This window comes from Capricornis sumatraensis, chromosome 18 (assembly GCF_032405125.1).
Source record: "Capricornis sumatraensis isolate serow.1 chromosome 18, serow.2, whole genome shotgun sequence".
In the NCBI taxonomy this organism is placed as follows: Eukaryota; Metazoa; Chordata; class Mammalia; order Artiodactyla; family Bovidae; genus Capricornis; species Capricornis sumatraensis.
Genome location: NC_091086.1, coordinates 76795248 through 76812500, shown reverse-complemented (window position 1 = coordinate 76812500; position 17253 = coordinate 76795248).

The window sequence follows — 17253 nt, the reverse complement described above, 5'->3', positions numbered from 1 at the left end:
GTGTGGCCAACCATGTCTGCACTTTGATGACTGACTTCCGTCTTTTATGCCCTGCCTCACCCCTAGATGTTCTCACACATTTTCTTGCCCTGAAATTTCTGAAGTTAGTATGGAGGGACTTCTTTGGGACCCTGGAGTTTGGGGTGAGGGGGTGAAGAGGGACAGGGCTCCCAAGCCCCAGGGAGCTGAGGACAGTCCAGACACAGTCCAGACAGTCTATGAGATGGGCCGTGACTGGGCCACCGCCGCTGGCTGTGATGGGGCCACGCTGGGTCATCCCGGCGCTCGGTCAGGCCTTGGGACCCTCTTCCCCTGCATTCTGGTAGGAGCGGTATTTTCCTGAAGTTCCACTGTTCTAATTTTACGTCTCAGGCTTCCTTAACCTCTCTAAGATTTGCTTCAAGATGAAAGTTTCTTTCACATGTAGATCAGTATTTATTTTATTCCTTTCGAGTCTTGTGTTTAGCAGATTGCTTTATTCCCCCAGAAAAGAGCATTTGCATTTTGGATTAGAGAGAGATTTTGTCAGATTTGCAGTTCTTTTAATCATAATAAAACATGTGGGGATGTTGTTGAACATGTTTATAAAAAATGCATGTATTTGCATTGGCGAGAAGCTGTCCAGGAAATGCCAAGACCTGCCAGGCACGTTTCAGATGCTCCAGATAATAGGTGATCATTTTGCTGTGTTCGTGAGCATGCTGACTTGCCTTGACTCCTTCTGCGTAGAGAAATACAGGTAGACAGGCTGTGGCGTGTGGCCCTGGTTCCCTTCACCACTCTGACTTCCTGTCGATGTTGCCAGATACTCGCAGAATGGCAGGCTTCTGAGGAGAGCATAGGTCCCATGCCTCCTCTTTCCAGGAAAAGCAGTTCTAAACTTTCCAGAGTAGTGCATAAAAACACATCCTGCTTTTAAAGACCATCACATTAATAGGTTCAGTAAAAAGCTTGTGATCATGAGTTTGTGGGTGACAAAGTCTTCTCGTTTTCCTTCTTCTGAGAATGCCTTTACCCCCTTTTCTTTCCTGAAGGACAGTCTCACTGGGCAGAGATGTCACAGTTCACAACTGCTCTTTAAACACCCGGAAGTAAGAGCTGTGCTCCTTTCCTCTGGACACCGTGGTTTAGGGAGCGAAATCCGCTGCTGTTCTCGCTGATGCTTCTGGAGGTGAGTGTTGTTTCTCCCTCATTGCTTTCAAGATTTTTCCCTTTGATTTCTGCTTTCAGAAGTTTGCAGTATGTTTGTGCGCTTTGTTTTCATTTGTTCAGATATTTTTTACTAATTTTTTGGCTGTTCTGTGTCCTGGTTGCTGCACAGGCCTTTCTGGAGTTGCGCTGAATGGGGGCTGCAGGTCTTGCTGTGGGGCGCAGGCTGCAGGTCGCGCAGACTCAGTGGTTGGGGCGCATGGGCTTTGTTGCTCTGTGGCCTGTGGGCTTTTCCTGGCCCAGGGCTTGAACCTGTGTCTCCTGCACTGGCAGGTGGGTTCTCAACCTCTGGACTTCCAGGAAAGTCCTGTGTGCTTTTGCTTTCGATTTATCTCGGTTGGAGTTTTCTCATCTTGCAGTGTGTGTAGGCTTGTGTCTTTCACCAGACTGAGGGCATTTCCAGCTGTGACTTCATCCAACTCTGATTCAGACTCGCTCTTGCCGCCCTCTGAGGCCCCCGGGAGACAGACTCTGGACACTGTCAGAGTCCATGCGGTCCATGAGGCTTCTCTCATTTCCCTCCCAGCCTGTCTTCTTGCTGTTGTTGGTCGGGTACATTCTATTGATCTTTCCTCAAGTTCAACAATCACTCCCTCTGTCAGCTCCGCCCTCCTGCTGAGCTCACCCAGGCAGTGGCTCATTGATTGGAGCTTTCAGGTCTATAATTTCCATTTGACTATTTCTAGAAATTCCATTTCTTTGTTGTGATTTTCCCCTCACTTGTTTTCAGGCAATTTGTAATTGATTACTGAAAAATTTTTTGTGACAGCTGCTTTAAACCCTCGGTGGACAGTTCTGATGTCGGATTCATCTCAGCGCTGTCACTGGCTAACGCCTCTTCTTGTCCCAGGTGTGGCTGCTTGTTCCTTGGTGTCACTGGGCCCTGGGCCCTGGACATTCTGTCTGCTCTGTTAGGAAATGCTGATTCCTGGTAGGCATCCCTTTTGGGTGTTGGGTCCTGGCTTCCCTTTGTGGGCTGGGGCTCCAGTGATGGTCTAATTTCACAGCCTTCATGGTACTATTTGGTCAGCTTGGTGTAGCTGGAACTTCTGTGCTCCAGGTGGCCCTGCTGGTGTTACCTGAGAGGGTGGTTTGGGCCCCTGACAGGGCCCTCCCCTGTCTCTTGTTGGCCAAGAAGACCCTCGGGCCCAGGAGAGTGAAGAGACTTCCGTGGCTGGTCACTTCTTAAGGGGTTTCTACAGATGTCTGTGGCTGCCCCGGGGTCTCTGAGCAGGGGCAGCCCTCCAGCCACAGCTCAACATGGAGGAAAGTGAGGACGTGAGGCTGTGGGGTGAGAAGTGGAAGAAAACTGCGCCCGTGACCTGGAGGCCACTGCTGGGGGTGCGGGTGGGGTCTGTGCAGACAAGCTGGGGAGGGCAGGGCGGGCGGCAGGGCTGCTCCCACGGATGACGAGCGTCCCGGCGGTGCGAGCTGGGCAGGGCGGCAGGGACCAGGCAGCCGGAAAGACGCGCTGACTCTGCACCGCTCTCTCGCTGTCGCTGCTTATTAACCGGAAAACCATTTGTGTAGGCAGGTAACGTTTTAATGTATCTGCATTTTTTCTTTAATAAAGATGTCAAAAGAAACTGGGGCCAAGTTAAATCACATTGTTATGGTATTTTCCTCACTTTTAAAATTAGTAAAATGCCCCCAAGGGGCCGAGGGCCTATTTGGCAGGGTAACTTTATTCATTTCTGGGAAGAAATAGGTGAAATGCCTAAAGGGCCACCCCTGTCTGCATCTCCCCTTTATCTGCGGGGCATCCCCACAGCTCTGCTTGTGGCAGGGGGGTGACCTCAGTCCTGGTTGCTGCCAGTTCACAGGGAGGAGCGGATGGACAGTGCAGGACCTGGAACTTTGCCCTGTTCCCCAGCAGTGGGGACTGAGGGCCCTCGGTTTTGAGCAGGAGTGGCTGGAGATAGGACGTGGGGAGCCCCTACTGTGCTTTGAGCTGGACTTCTCCTGCTTTTCAAGGAAAAGCTTAAGGTTGACTCTGCATTAAAAACTGATTTTAAGAACAGTTTTCAATTTTACAGGAAAACTTAGCAGAGAGTACAGAGTGTTCTCACACTTGCTCATACCCCGAATCCAACTTCTCCCTCTTTTGACATCTTCCCACGGTACAGGTGTCAGTTACGAACCAATATTGATACGTTAGTGCCCATGCTGGCCCTCGTACAGTCTATGGGTTTCGGCAAATGCCTAATGTCTTACAGAGCAGTTTCATCAACCGAAAGACCCCGTTCTCCACCTCTTCATCCCTCCCCTGGACCCTGACAACGACGGGCCTTTTTACTGTTTCTAGAGTTTTGCCTTTGGTGAATCGTCACGTAGGACGCGGCCTTTTCAGATTGGCTTCTCTCGCTCAGTGATGTGAGTTTACAAGGCCTCCGTGTCTTTGTGTGGCTTGGAAGTTCAGTTCTTTTTGGCTGAATAACACCCGCTCCTTGGACGCACCGTGGCTTTAGGTCGATGGACAGGTCAAATAAACACTGAATAGTTTCCATTTTCAACAGAAAAATGGCTACTTTAGGGCCATCATAGGCCTTCCCCACTGGCTTAGTGGTAAAGAACTGGCTGGCCGACATGGGAGACACAGGTTCAATCCCTGGTTTGGAAGATCCCCTGGAGGAGGACATGGCACCCCACTCCAGCATTCTTGCTGGAGAATCCCACGGACAGAGAGCCTGGTGGGCTGCAGTCCATGGGGTCTCACAGAGTCAGACACGGTGAAAGCAACTTAATACGTGCATGCGCACACACACACACAAACACGGCATAATAGGGCAAATTTAACATAGTTTTGAACATTTGCCATGTGAAGAGAACATGAAGACATGATGAAATTTAACAACGATTTGCCTGAAGGCGAGCCTGCCTTTCCAGGTCTGCACCTGCCGTACAGTGACCTCTCTTAACGACTGGTCGAGGAGTGTGCTGGGAGGCTGGGGTTTACGTCCTGGAAACACAGACAATCAGAGGAGATGTACATTTTGCAAGGCACAGCTTTGTGCTTTTCCTGTAGTCTTTACTTTTAAATTCAAAACTTACCTTGTTTTTACAATGACGTCTGAGCACTGCCTTGAAACACACGGGCTTGAACAGCGGTTTCACTTGTTGGTGCAAAGAGTGACAACCCTCCTGCCTTCCCCCTTCTGCGTGTAATTACACAGGTGGCACGCTCAGTCACTTCCAGTGTAAAGCATGTCGTCTGTTTTAGAGGCAGGGTTTTTTTTTTCCGGGAACATTGTTTTTTTGAATTTGTATTGCAGTATAGATGCCATCTATGGGGTCGCACAGAGTCGGACACGACTGAAGCGACTCAGCAGCAGCAGCATAGAGGGTTTCTGCTATACAGCAAAGTGAGCCAGCCACATATTTACACATGAAGTGAGAGTGAAACGTTAGTCGCTGAGTCGTGCGGTCGTGTCCGATGCTTTTGCAACCCAGTTGACTTTAGCCCACCAGGCTCCTCTGTCCGTGGGAGTCTCCAAGCAAGAATACTGCAGTGGCTAGCCATTTCCTACTCCAGGGGATCTTCCTGACCCAGGAATCAAGCCTGCGCCTCCTGCATCGCAGGTGGGTACTTGCGCATCTTAGCCACAGGGGCCCTGTTTCTTGGATTCCCTCCCCGTTCAGGTCACCACAGAGCAGGGAGCGGAGTCCCCGGTGCTGCACTGTGCCCTCGCTAGTCAAGTGTTTCCTGTCAACAGCCAGTGCTCGTCCGTCTCAGCCTCCCGACTCCCCCCACCCCTTTGGTGTCCGTACGTTTGCTCTCTCCATCTGTGTCTCCGTTTCTGCTCTTCAGATGAGATCGCTGCAGCCTTCTTCTCGATCCCACGTGGATGCATTAATAGACGACACTTATTTTTCTCTTTCTGACTTATTTCACTCTGTAAATTCGTCTCTAGGCCCATCCACATCTCAAAAGCTACCAGTTTGAACAGAATCTAATTAATCCCCCCATTTCCATCGTGACTGTAGATCTTACGTGACTTTGATGCCTAAATAAAAGAAATGGGAGTTTGCTGTATGTGAGGCCAGAGCCACTCTGTCAATGAGGACGTGGGCATGGCATCTAGGACCATCAAAGCTTGGGCTCCGGTACCCACTCTTAGGTGTTGTCCATCCAAGCAGTTTGCATCTGGCGCTGATGCCTCACAAAATGCATGCATGGAAACTTCCAGTCACACTTGGAAAGTTTGGCAGATGGTGTCTCTTTTCGCTTAGTTTTCTTTTCTTTTCTTTTTTTTTCTGGTTTTTCCCCTGAAACTCCAGCTCCAGGCCCTCGACCCCCCAGCTCGATACCTTTTTTGTTAATAGATCTAATCAGCAGCATGTTGAACAAGAGAAGCCCTTTCTGTGTGCGCTGTTCGGACAAGAGGAGCCCCGCTGTAGATCACCAGAATAAACAGCTCCGGCCGATTCAATTACAAGGCTGGGCCCTGGCTTTTATCTGACTGTGACATCATTTCAATCAAAATGTAAAATAATACAATCCAATAGTTGCAAGAGGAAGAGATAGGACACAGGCGGCTGCACTTAGTCATTTAATAAAAAGAGGAGAGGAAGGTGGGGCCGGCCTCCTCTGACAGCCGGCGAGGGCGCCCGGCTCCCAAACTCCATTACCTGCTGTAATGGTATTCAAGGCCCTGAACGCAGGAAATTGTCTATTACTTTTTATTAGTGGAAGCTGTTATGTAGGATGCAGCCTCTACTGCTCTGTTCTCTTTTTTTTTTTTTTTTTTGCTTTGTTCCTTTAATTAACAAGAGCATGAAACCTCCCTATTGGCAGCTTTCTAGTGCTCTTCCCTCAAAGCTGGAACTTTATTCATTCCCTTTGTCTCCTTTGAATTTTTTTTTTTTTTTATAGGTGATGTTTTCCAAGACCCGCAAATCCTGGTGAGAAGAAAAACAGGATTCCAGGGCAAACACAGTGTCTCTAAACTGCTTGGGCTGCAAAAACCATGGGCAGGACGTTTCCTCCTCAGGGCACTTTTTGTGGGAAAGGTTCCCTTTTGATTCTGAGACTTTTACAGGGAGGAGGGGCAGTGAGTGTCACCCGCTTTGTGTCAGGGTGATACAAACAGACGATAATAACCAGTTCTATCTATCGGGTCTGAAAGCCAGGCGCGAGGAAAGGAGACGGTGATTTAGCAGGAGGGGACGGAGCGTGTCAGGAGGCTGGGTCCTGGGCCCTGCCCGATCTGGACACAGACCATGACCCAGGATAGTCATGGAGTGACCCAGTGAGTTTACCGTTTTTCCTTGAACTGTATCCGGTTTATATGAATCAATCATTTTATTACAGGAAAAAAAAAACTGTTTTCCATCAATATTTTTGATCATTCTGTACACGTGCGTCTCCACCAAGGAACCTGCCTTGAATGACCTCAGAGCAGGGTCATTTGATGAGACAGCCCATGGGTGTGAACAGGTCCCCTGTCCCCCGGAGTATCTGGGGCTCTAGCTCTGGGATGACTGGACGCGGTTCTCCCTGGCAGAAGAAAGATAGGTACAATCTCCCACCCAGCCTTGTGAAGAGCACAGTGTCATTGGGAAGGTGGACTGTTTATATAGAAGTTACATAACAACATGTTCCATTACAACCGGGAACGAAACAAGAAATCAGGAAACTGGGTGACTTGCATAAGAGGAAGCTAAGTGGGGCTTTCAGGTGCACTCCGAGCTGAGGAGCCGGGCTCCTCCTGCTGCAGGGCCTCAGGCTCACCCCAAGCCTCGCTCGGGGAGCACGACCTCTGACCTCCCATCCAAGTCCAGCCACGTCAAAGAACCGAGGCTCGGGAGAAGCTGGTGGCCTCTGTGCGTGGCCCTCGGGCTGGTGTTCTGCTCCATCCCTGCCTGTGGGGAGGGGGCGCCCCCTGACCCCTGGGCCTCCCAGGGGCCTCCCAGGAGAGTCCTGTGCACCCAACCTGGACTCGGGACAGCCAGTGTGGAGAGCAAGGGTGCCCACCTAGAACCCCCGCCCCTCCACTCCGGGGCACTGAGCAGGAAGGAGGATAAAGCGGATTCCAGTGGCGGGACTGGCCACAAGCTTCCAAATGTGTTTGGACCTGGCTGTGGGCCTTTGACCTAGCTTCCTCTGTGAGCCCTGAAAACACCAGGAGGTCTGTGAGGGTGCAAAGATGTAATGAAATTGTATCTCAGAATCACGGCTCTCTGGCAGTGCCTCACGTGTCAGCAAAAACCACGGAGGAGCCACGGGGTGGCAGGGCCTGGATGGAGTAGGGGGCGTGCGGGGTGGGAGGGAGGCAGGGGGGAGCTCAGGGCTGGGCCACCCACCTCTGTTTTCTGTCTGCACCCTGCGGGATGCAGAGCCGCCTAGCAGAACCGGCAGGGGAGTGAGGACCGAAGCACCGTCTTGGTTTATCAGTTCAGTTCAGTCGCTCAGTCGTGTCTGACTCTTTGTGACCCCATGGACTGCAGCACAACAGGCCTCCCTGTCCATCACCAACTCCTGGAGTTTACTCAGACTCATGCCCATGGACTCGATGATGCCATCCAACCTTCTCATCCTCTGTCGTCCCCTTCTCCTCCTGCCCTCAATCTTTCCCAGCATCAGGGTCTTTTCAAATGAGTCAGCTCTTTGCAGAGTCTTCTCCAGCACCACAGTTCAAAAGCATCAATTCTTTGGCACTCAGCTTTCTTCATAGTCCAACTCTCAAATCCATACATGACCCCTGGAAAAACCACAGCCTTGACTAGATGGACCTTTGTTGGCAAAGTAATGTCTCTGCTTTTGAATATGCTGTCTAGGTTGGTCATAGCTTTTCTTCCAAGGAGTAAGCGTCTTTTAATTTCATGGCTGCAGTCACCATCTGCAGTGATTTTGGAGTCCCATAGAATAAAGTCTGCCAGTGTTTCCACTGTTCCCACATCTGTTTGCTGTGAAGTGATGGGACCGGACGCCATGACCTTCGTCTCCACATAAAACACTCAGGTTGCAACGTTTCTGAACACAGCACCTGCAGCCTGATGACATACCATCCAGTTTGCAGGGCAGACTGGACTGTGAAAGCCTGGGCATCGTTCAGGCGACAGAGCAGCTGGGAAATGGAGGGAATGGGGCAGAAGGACAAGAAGAGCTAACACTTGCTGTGTGCCGAGTGCCCCCGGCAGAGACGGCCAGTGAGCGCGGCGGGCACTTTCCCGTGTGTTGTTTCCCAGGACCCTCGTGACAGCCCAGTGGGGAGCCACGCGGCACCCTCCTTCATGGGTGGGGGGGATGGAGCCCCATGGCCCCAGGCAGACCATCCAGGGCTGGGCAGACGCACCCACCCACGTCCCCTTCCTCCTGAGACGTGCTGGGGCCCTTGTGCTGCACCATGAGGTCTGAGTGTCTGTCTATTTACCAAATACTTGGCAGATGTTCACTCTCTTTTTCCTGCTTCAAAAGGAGTCTTAAAAGAGGTCAGAATCTGAGTGAAAGTACTATATCACGCTGGGACTCGAATACTTGGAGACCTTCGGAAGACATCTAAACTTGCTCCTTCTCTCTGAAGCTTCACCTTCCAGACCAGTCTCCCCAGCTCACGGCGGGTGCAGAGCCGGCGGGGCTGCTCGGGCAGATGGACAGACAGTTGAAGCAGCTAGAGGCCACACAACGTGTGCTGTGCAGGGGTCGCGTGGCACGTGGTGGGCTTGCGTGTCATGGTCATGGGATGTAGGGGGTCCCAGGATGCAGCGGTGGCTGCCTGCCATATAGACGTCACACCTCACCGTGCTGGGGTCACCTGATGCATCAGAGCGTGCGGCAGGCCTGCTGGTCACGTGACAAACCGTGTGAAGCTTAAACACCGCAGACCACACATCAGAGGCACCTGTTCTTCAAAGGGCATCTCTCCTCCAGACTGGACCTTCCCCTGACATGGAGCCTGGCTCTTTACCACTTTTCCTGGGCTTCTCACATAGCTCGGTTAGTAAAGAATCTGACTGCAGTGCAGGGGACCTGGGTTCGATTCCTGGGTTGAGAAGATTCCCTGGAGAAGGAAATGGCAACCCACTCCAGTGTTCTTGCCTGGAGAATCCCAGGGACAGAGGAGCCTGGCGGGCAAAAGTCCATGGGGCCGCAAGAGTCAGACACGCCTTAACGACTAAACCACCACTTGTCTTTGGCGGCAGAGACACCATCCACCTTCCTGATTCATCTACCCCTCCTCTGGGGCTTCTGTCCCAGCAAAACCCCCACTGCCTCTCTGTCTCTCTTAAGCCTCCTGATCAGGCTTGTTCTGCTGACTCTCAGATAAGGGGCTGCCGTCTCCACTCTGCATCACGGGTCACTGACGCCAGTGCCGGCCAAGCCTGCACTGACCCACAGCAGCAGCGCCTCCAGCCCCCTCCTGCTTGAACACCTCCCTGCCTGGCTCCCGAAGCTCCCCGTCCACTAATGCGTCCAGCGGTGTTTGCTGAACTTCCACCTGAGTGCCCGCCCCTCCACCCGCGGGGCTCTGGCTCCAGGTGGGCAGACAGGTCCCAGGGCAGACATGGGAACCCTTCCGTGTGTCAGGAGACTAAGGCGGTGGGCATGGCGGGGGCAGGGCTCTCTTCTCCCGACACTGCTTGTGTCGACAGCTTCCCGATTTTGGAAGCTCCCTTCCTCAAATGTGATGGTTTCAGCTCCTTTCAAGAAACTTGGTGCATAGACACAATGCGATATTACTCAGCTCTTAAAAAGAATGCATTTGAATCAGTCCTAATGAGGTGGATGAAACTGGAGCCTATTACACAGAGTGAAGTAAGCCAGAAAGAAAAGCACCAATACAGTATATTAACGCATATATATGGAATTTAGAAAGATGGTAACGATGACCCTACATGCGAGACAGCGAGAGAGACACGGATGTAAGGAGCAGTCTTTCGGACTCTATGGGAGAAGGCAAGGGTGGGATGACTTGAGAGAATAGCATTGAAACGTGTATATTGCCATATGTGAAACAGATCGCCAGTCCAGGTTGGATGCATGAGACAGGGTGCTCAGGGCCGGTGCACTGGGAAGACCCTGAGGGGTGGGGTGGGGAGGGAGGTGGGAGGGAAGGTCAGGATGGGGAACACGTGTGCACCCGTGGCTGATTCTTGGCAATGCATGGCAAAAACCAGTATCATAAAGTAATTAGCCTCCAATTAAAATGTGAAAAAAAGCAAAGTAAAAAGAGAAGCTCCACCTCCTTTATATGCAGAGGATCCCCGCCAGCATCTGCAGCATGGACACCCCCCCAGACCGCAGTCGCCCACCTGCCAGACGGCTCCGCTTCCACGCGCGGTCAGCACCGCCTGCCCCTGTGCTGACGTCAGGGCTCGCCTTCCTCCGCGCCTGCCCCTCCCAGCACACGCAGAGCTCTCTCTTTGTTCGCGTCCTGACCTTGGAGTTAGACGTGGCTTCTCTCGTCTCCAGAGCACACAGCCAACCGGACAGCAAGCCCGGAGGGCCCACCTTTCCTCCCACCCCCTGGAGAGCAGCAGAGGGTGACAGCTGGTCCTCTGGGTGACCCCGCTGATCCAGAAAGGGCCTCGCCTCCCCTGAGGGTGGGAGCCTGTCCCTGCCTCAGCGCCTCTGGAGCTGCACACGGCCGCTCCTCCTGCCGGGCTGGCTTCACTCAGCCTTCTTGGCCTCCGCTCTGGCCACAGTGAGCCCTCGGAGACTGCAGACAATGCCCAGCACACTCCCACACCCAGGCCCTTCCTCTCTCCTCCAAGCAGGATTCTTCTGCCCCTTTTCCGGCTCCCTCAGCTCCCTCGTGTCTGCTCAAATGTCACCTCCTCAGTGAGGCCCTCCATGACCACACTATGCATGACCACCTACCCCATGGCTGCTCCAACCGAGGCTCCTCCAATCCCACGGCTCCTCCACCCCAAGGCTCCTCTCTCCCGAGGCTCCTCCGCCCGAGGCTCCTCCCTCCCAAGGCTCCTCCCTCCCAAGGCTCCTCTCTCCCGAGGCTCCTCCACCCCGAGGCTCCTCCACCCGAGGCTCCTCCCTCCCGAGGCTCCTCCACCCCGAGGCTCCTCCACCCCGAGGCTCCTCCACCCGAGGCTCCTCCCTCCCGAGGCTCCTCCCTCCCGAGGCTCCTCCACCCATGGCTCCTCCACCCCATGTCTCCTCCACCCGAGGATCCTCCCTCCCGAGGCTCCTCCACCCCGAGGCTCCTCCCTCCCGAGGCTCCTCCCTCCCGAGGCTCCTCCACCCGAGGCTCCTCCGCACCGAGGCTCCTCCACCCGAGGCTCCTCCACCCGAGGCTCCTCTCTCCCGAGGCTCCTCCCTCCCGAGGCTCCTCCGCACCGAGGCTCCTCCACCCGAGGCTCCTCCCTCCCGAGGCTCCTCTCTCCCGAGGCTCCTCTCTCCCGAGGCTCCTCCACCCGAGGCTCCTCTCTCCCGAGGCTCCTCTCTCCCGAGGCTCCTCCACCCAGAGGCTCCTCCGCACCGAGGCTCCTCCCTCCCGAGGCTCCTCTCTCCCGAGGCTCCTCCCTCCCGAGGCTCCTCCGCACCGAGGCTCCTCCACCCGAGGCTCCTCCCTCCCAAGGCTCCTCCCTCCCGAGGCTCCTCTCTCCCGAGGCTCCTCCACCCGAGGCTCCTCTCTCCCGAGGCTCTTCTCTCCCGAGGCTCCTCTCTCCCGAGGCTCCTCCACCCAGAGGCTCCTCTGCACCGAGGCTCCTCCCTCCCGAGGCTCCTCCACCCCATGGCTCCTCCACCCGAGGCTCCTCCACCCGAGGCTCCTCTCTCCCGAGGCTCCTCCACCCCGAGGCTCCTCCCTCCCGAGGCTCCTCCACCCCATGGCTCCTCCACCCGAGGCTCCTCCCTCCCGAGGCTCCTCCAGCCCATGGCTCCTCCACCCGAGGCTCCTCCACCCGAGGCTCCTCCACCCCAAGGCTCCTCCCTCCCGAGGCTCCTCCACCCGAGGCTCCTCTCTCCCGAGGCTCCTCCCTCCCGAGGCTCCTCCCTCCCGAGGCTCCTCCCTCCCGAGGCTCCTCCCTCCCGAGGCTCCTCCACCCGAGGCTCCTCCCTGTCCCACGGCCCCCTTCCTGGCTTGGGCCTTCTTGGCCCTTGTCACCACATCACACAGTGCCCAGATTCCTTCCTCTGATTCTCACTCCCCCGTCCACCGTCCTCTGTGTGTCCAGTGACTCTGACCTGTTTTCCATGCTGGTCTCTATCCTCTAGAAGGGCAGTCTCTTCCCTGTGAGGCCTTCTGGGTGGGCTCCTAGAAAACACACAGATGCTCTGTTTCGATGCCCATGCTGACAGGTGTGTCTCAGGAGGCACCCGGCGACCTTGGAGTGAGCTCGCTGTGTGAGCTGCTCAGCTCCACAGAGAAGCTGAGGGCCCGCCTGTCCACCTGCCTGCGTGTGGGGACTCAGTTGCTGGAGTGCATCCCGCTCACATTTCCATCAGGGCGTCCTCTTGGGGCCTCGCCTGCCGAGGGGACCGGTGTCACGGGCCGTTTTACCCAGTTTCTCCTCTGTTGTTGGCAGCAGCCAAATGGGTGCAAAGAAAGTAAGCCTTGCACGATGGCACGTCCACCCCCAGGGCCATCGGGCTGTCGTCTGGGACCTGTGGGCACAGTCGCTCAGCCGTGCCTGACCCTGTGCAACCCCGTGGCCTGCAGCCCGCCAGGCTCCTCTGTCCACGGGATTCTGCAGGCAAACATACTGCGGTGGGGTCACCCTCCCGCCAGGGCGGCGCTTCCCGAGGGAGCCGGACGGGCCTCTGTCCCGGGCCCTGGAGTCCCCAGGGCAGCGCCCGCGCCCGGCTCCGCTCTGCTGCGCTTCCGCTCACGTTACTCCTGAACTTCGGGGCCCCGGTCACAGGGGCGCCTCCTCTCAGCCACCCTCGGGGCGCTAGGGAGCTTGGCCCAGCGGTCCTGTGAGCAGCTGGCCTGCTGCGAGCTGGGCTCAGGGTCGAGGGCAAGAGGCCCTCAGGGCGGCTACAGGGCCAGTGGGCTCAGCAGAGCCACCCAGACCCGCGGTGGGGCTGGCAGGCAGGGCTCCCGTGTCGGGACGCAGGGCCTCGGGGAAGCACACGCCCCGTCCCTGCAGCTCGCGGGCCGGCCGGCTTGGGCAGGTGGTGCTGCAGGCGGGGACCACGGGCTCCTCCCCGCCGGCTGGGGGCCTGCTCTCCTGACCCGGGAAAGGCTCCTCTTGGGGGCTCCTGGGCCCGAGTGGGAAGGAAGCTCTGCCTGCGTGTGTCCCCACCGTGGGACGGGGTCGTCTCGGCCCCGGTGGCTGCTCTCCAGCCTTCAGAGGTGCGCTGACAGATGCCCCGCAGGGAGCAGATGGCGAGCGCGGGTCACCCTCTCCCTCGGAAGACTGGACGGCACACACCTGGTCTGTCTGCTCAGACACGGCCGCGAGCGGGCTCGACCGAGGTGGGGGCCACACAGAACAGGCCCACCCGCCTCCGTGGTGAGGGTCAGGCCGGCGGCCTCGGGGGCCACGGAGAGGGAAGGGACTCCCTGGCCTGGAGTCCCGGTCACGGCGCCCTCCTCCTCGGGAGGCCCACGGGGCAGAGCCCACCCTGTGCTGCCTTTGTGGGGGGACTGCCCTGAGGCGGCCTCTCCTACCCACACCCCGGCTGTGGGGGTCCTCGTCCCCAGCCGCCTCCCTAGGGGAATCAGGAAGACACCCGCCTCCCTCCGCAGATGGAGAGGATTCCGTGGGCCTGTGTTGGGGTTCGGATGTGACGTTCAGAAGAAGCAGGAGGAGACGGTGACCCCGGAAGCTGTGAGCTGTCCACATGGTACCCCCCCCCCCCCCCGGTGGTGAGGATGGCCAGGGGCCCGGGCTGGTACCCAGGGAGCCGTGATCTTCTCAGTTCAGACACCAGGGTGGCTCTGTCCCTCTCAGTGAGATGATACTTAATCAACCGACATCTCTGTGGGCGTTTTACTGATCTTGGATGATTTTCGTGAAGATGTTTTTAACTTTTTGTGGAAATGGTGAAGAATTATTGTCCATGAATTGCTTTCATCTCCCATTTCATGGGGATCAATGCTGATGAAACGCTTGCTGCCTTCCGGGGCTGTGGGACATGCTAGGCAAACTAAGTGCCCGTGGACCCCTGCCCTCTGCTTGACTTTGGACACACACTCCTTAAAGTAAACATCCCCAAGATGCCTATTTGTTCACGCACAGATTAACTGACACCCACATGTTGGTGGCACCCAGGCTGGAGGCTGCTGGCCGGCTCTGCCCCATCCATCAGAAGGAGCGTGGTCCACGTGCTGGGCCCGCGTCCATCCACTCTGCGCGGGGCCTTGGCTCCCCTGCTCTGGCCCAGAGCCGGTGCTGCGCAGGGATGCTCACGTCCCTCTGGCTTCCCTTATGGTCCTGCCCAGAGAGCGCGGGCCTGGAGCAGGCTCTGACCTCTTGGTCTGGGCAACAGTGAAGATCAGAGTCTGTTTCCAGGGGCTTCTTTAATTAACAAAGTCAGAAATCTGGGGAAGAATGACGGCACCTCACGATGGCCTCTGCATTAGAAATTGGTGCTCAGCGTTGATGAATCACAGAGGAAACACGGATGCTTTTGGAGCTGTGAGGCCAGGAATGGTGCCCCCCCTCCCAGAAGCGTCTGCAACAGGTGAGCCGTGGCTTTCAGGGGGCCTTGTGGGGGTCAAGCATTTGGTGAGGGTGACCAGCACAGGAGCACCCAGGCCCTGCCTCCATGCAGCCCTCTCGGGGGCTTTGGCATGTGGGGGAGCCATGTGCAGAGGGCAGGGCCCTGTGGAGGGTGGCCTCTCCCTGAGTGTCCGTGTTAAAGGCCGTGAGAGCTTCTGCGCCTTGAATAACTGTTCCATTTTAGCGACTCACGTATTATCAAATTCTTCTCGTGTCTGAAGCATCAGATTGAACCGTCATTAGTGCTTCCTGTGGTCTGAATGTCTGTGTCCCCCTAGGTTCACAGGTTGGAATCCTAACCCCCAGGTGGCGATGGCGCTCGGACGTGAGGCCTTCTGGGGGTGTTGGGGTGTGGGGGGGAGCCGCCATGGAGGGGTTAGCGCCCTTTATTATAAATCACCCTCTAGAGCTTTGTGGCTTCTCCCAGCCTGCAGGACATGGTGAGCAGCTCAGAATGGCCCGGGGCCCTCGCCCGAGCTCCTGGCTTCTGGATTGGGGCCGTCCGGCCTCCAGAGCTGCAGGAAATGCATTTCTGTTGCTTCTAACACTTACACGTGCTGTCCGTGGTGTTCAGCCTGAACGGGCCAAGCCTCCACGTCAAGTTTAGGGGGCAGATAAACTTACTGTTTGGAACTGGGATCCTAGAGACAGAGTTGGCCAGACACAGCCCTCAGCTTCATCCCACACACGCTGCCCAGGAGCCGTCAGAGTCGGCGACGTGCCTGGGCTGTGGAATCGAGCCCACGCGCACACCGACGCACATCCTGACTCCCGGGCAGACGGGATGCCCCTCTGCCTGGATGCAGAGCCTTGAATTCACATTTCCAGGGTTTGGCGACTCAGAGGCACGTGTTCGGAAGCAAACACGTGGGACTCCTGAGCCCTCTTGAACGGGGTGAGTCTTCCTTTGCCCCAGGGACCGTGTCTTGTCGAGGGTGCCCGTCTCCGTGTAGGACTCGCACCCTTTTCCGTGGGGCGGGTGCTGGGCACACCCCTGGTGGGTGCAGAGAGGAGCCCGGAATGCTTCCTCCCCCTCCCCTGCCCCCTCCCTGTTATTTCCCAAACAAGCTAAGAGTTTTTATAATTCATCACCTGGCTGACAGATGAGTTCTGCTGGAGAATATTAGAAAATGTCTCAAATCTCATATATATGCTAATGGTATGCCGAGGCTGGTCGGCAGTGTGCGGGGTTTTAATCTGTCTTGGGCGGCGTGGGGAGCGGAGGAGACACGCCGACACCCGACAATTTATGATCAAACGGCTGAGTCGTGAAGGAAGAAGGACGTGCAGGAAGGGAGAGTCATTTTCTGATTTAACAGCGTTGTTACTACAAATAAAGAAATCTTGATTTTGACTGCACTCGACGTTAAATGAGCTTCCTGCGCCCGCCGCTGGATTTTTCATTTGCGGATTCGTAGAGAGCGGCGTGCTTAGATACAAGTGACAGATAAGGGGGCGGTTGCATATGGAAATCAATCGTGTATAATAAAGCCATCTCTGTTTATTAAATAAACACATGTAGATTACTGCGGGGGAGGACGAAGCCATAACTCCTCGCGATGCAAGTCACAGAGAATCTTATTTAACAACTACGCCTGCTGGATGCGAGCCCTTCTGTTTGCCCCCTTCCGCCAGCTGGGCGTGCAGCACCGCTGATTTGGCCCCTTGGCTGTGGCCCCGGTCCCCACCTCTGGGCCAGATTTCAGTCCACTGTCACGAACACCACAGCCGTTTTGGAGGACGCACCATTAAGCTGCGTCTTGCTAATATTTCTGTTATATAAATGGGAGAGAAGCCGGAAGAGAAACCCCGGGGTGCTGTTCTGAGAAGTGAGGGGTGCCCGGCAGGGCGGGTCGAGGCGCGTCAGCTTCTAGAAAAGCAAGAGATAGAACCACTGTGTGTGGTCAGGCCTGGGCTCCCCAGGCTGGACCACTCCCACTCCCAGGGCTGGCCAGAGTGTGTCCCCAGAACCAACCAAGGGACTCGGGATGTGGGCACCCCCAAGGCCAGAGAGGTGGGCTCGAGCCTCAGGGTGTGCTGCGTGGCTTCTGTGTCTTTGGGGGCTGGAGTCTCGGGACAAGACCCTGGGAGGCGGGCGGGGGCTGGTGAGACATCTGGGCTGCAGGAAGCAAGGCGCAGCTCCGCCCAGCACCCTTGCAGCACCCCCCCCACCCGCACACAGGGTTCCCTGCCGGTCACACAGAGGACCGCTTCTCCTGCTCGATGGCAGAGGGCGGTGGGGAGAGCTCCAGCTGCAGGAATCAGGAGCAGCAGGTTTTCTGAAGAGAGCAAGGACTCAGCCTGGAGACGGAGGAGGAGAGCCCAGCTCCTCTGTCTGCCAGGAGACGTCGCGTCGGGGGAAGAGTCCTGTATTCCTGTATTCCTGGGTCTTCTCAGCGGCGTCATCTAGAAGTTTCA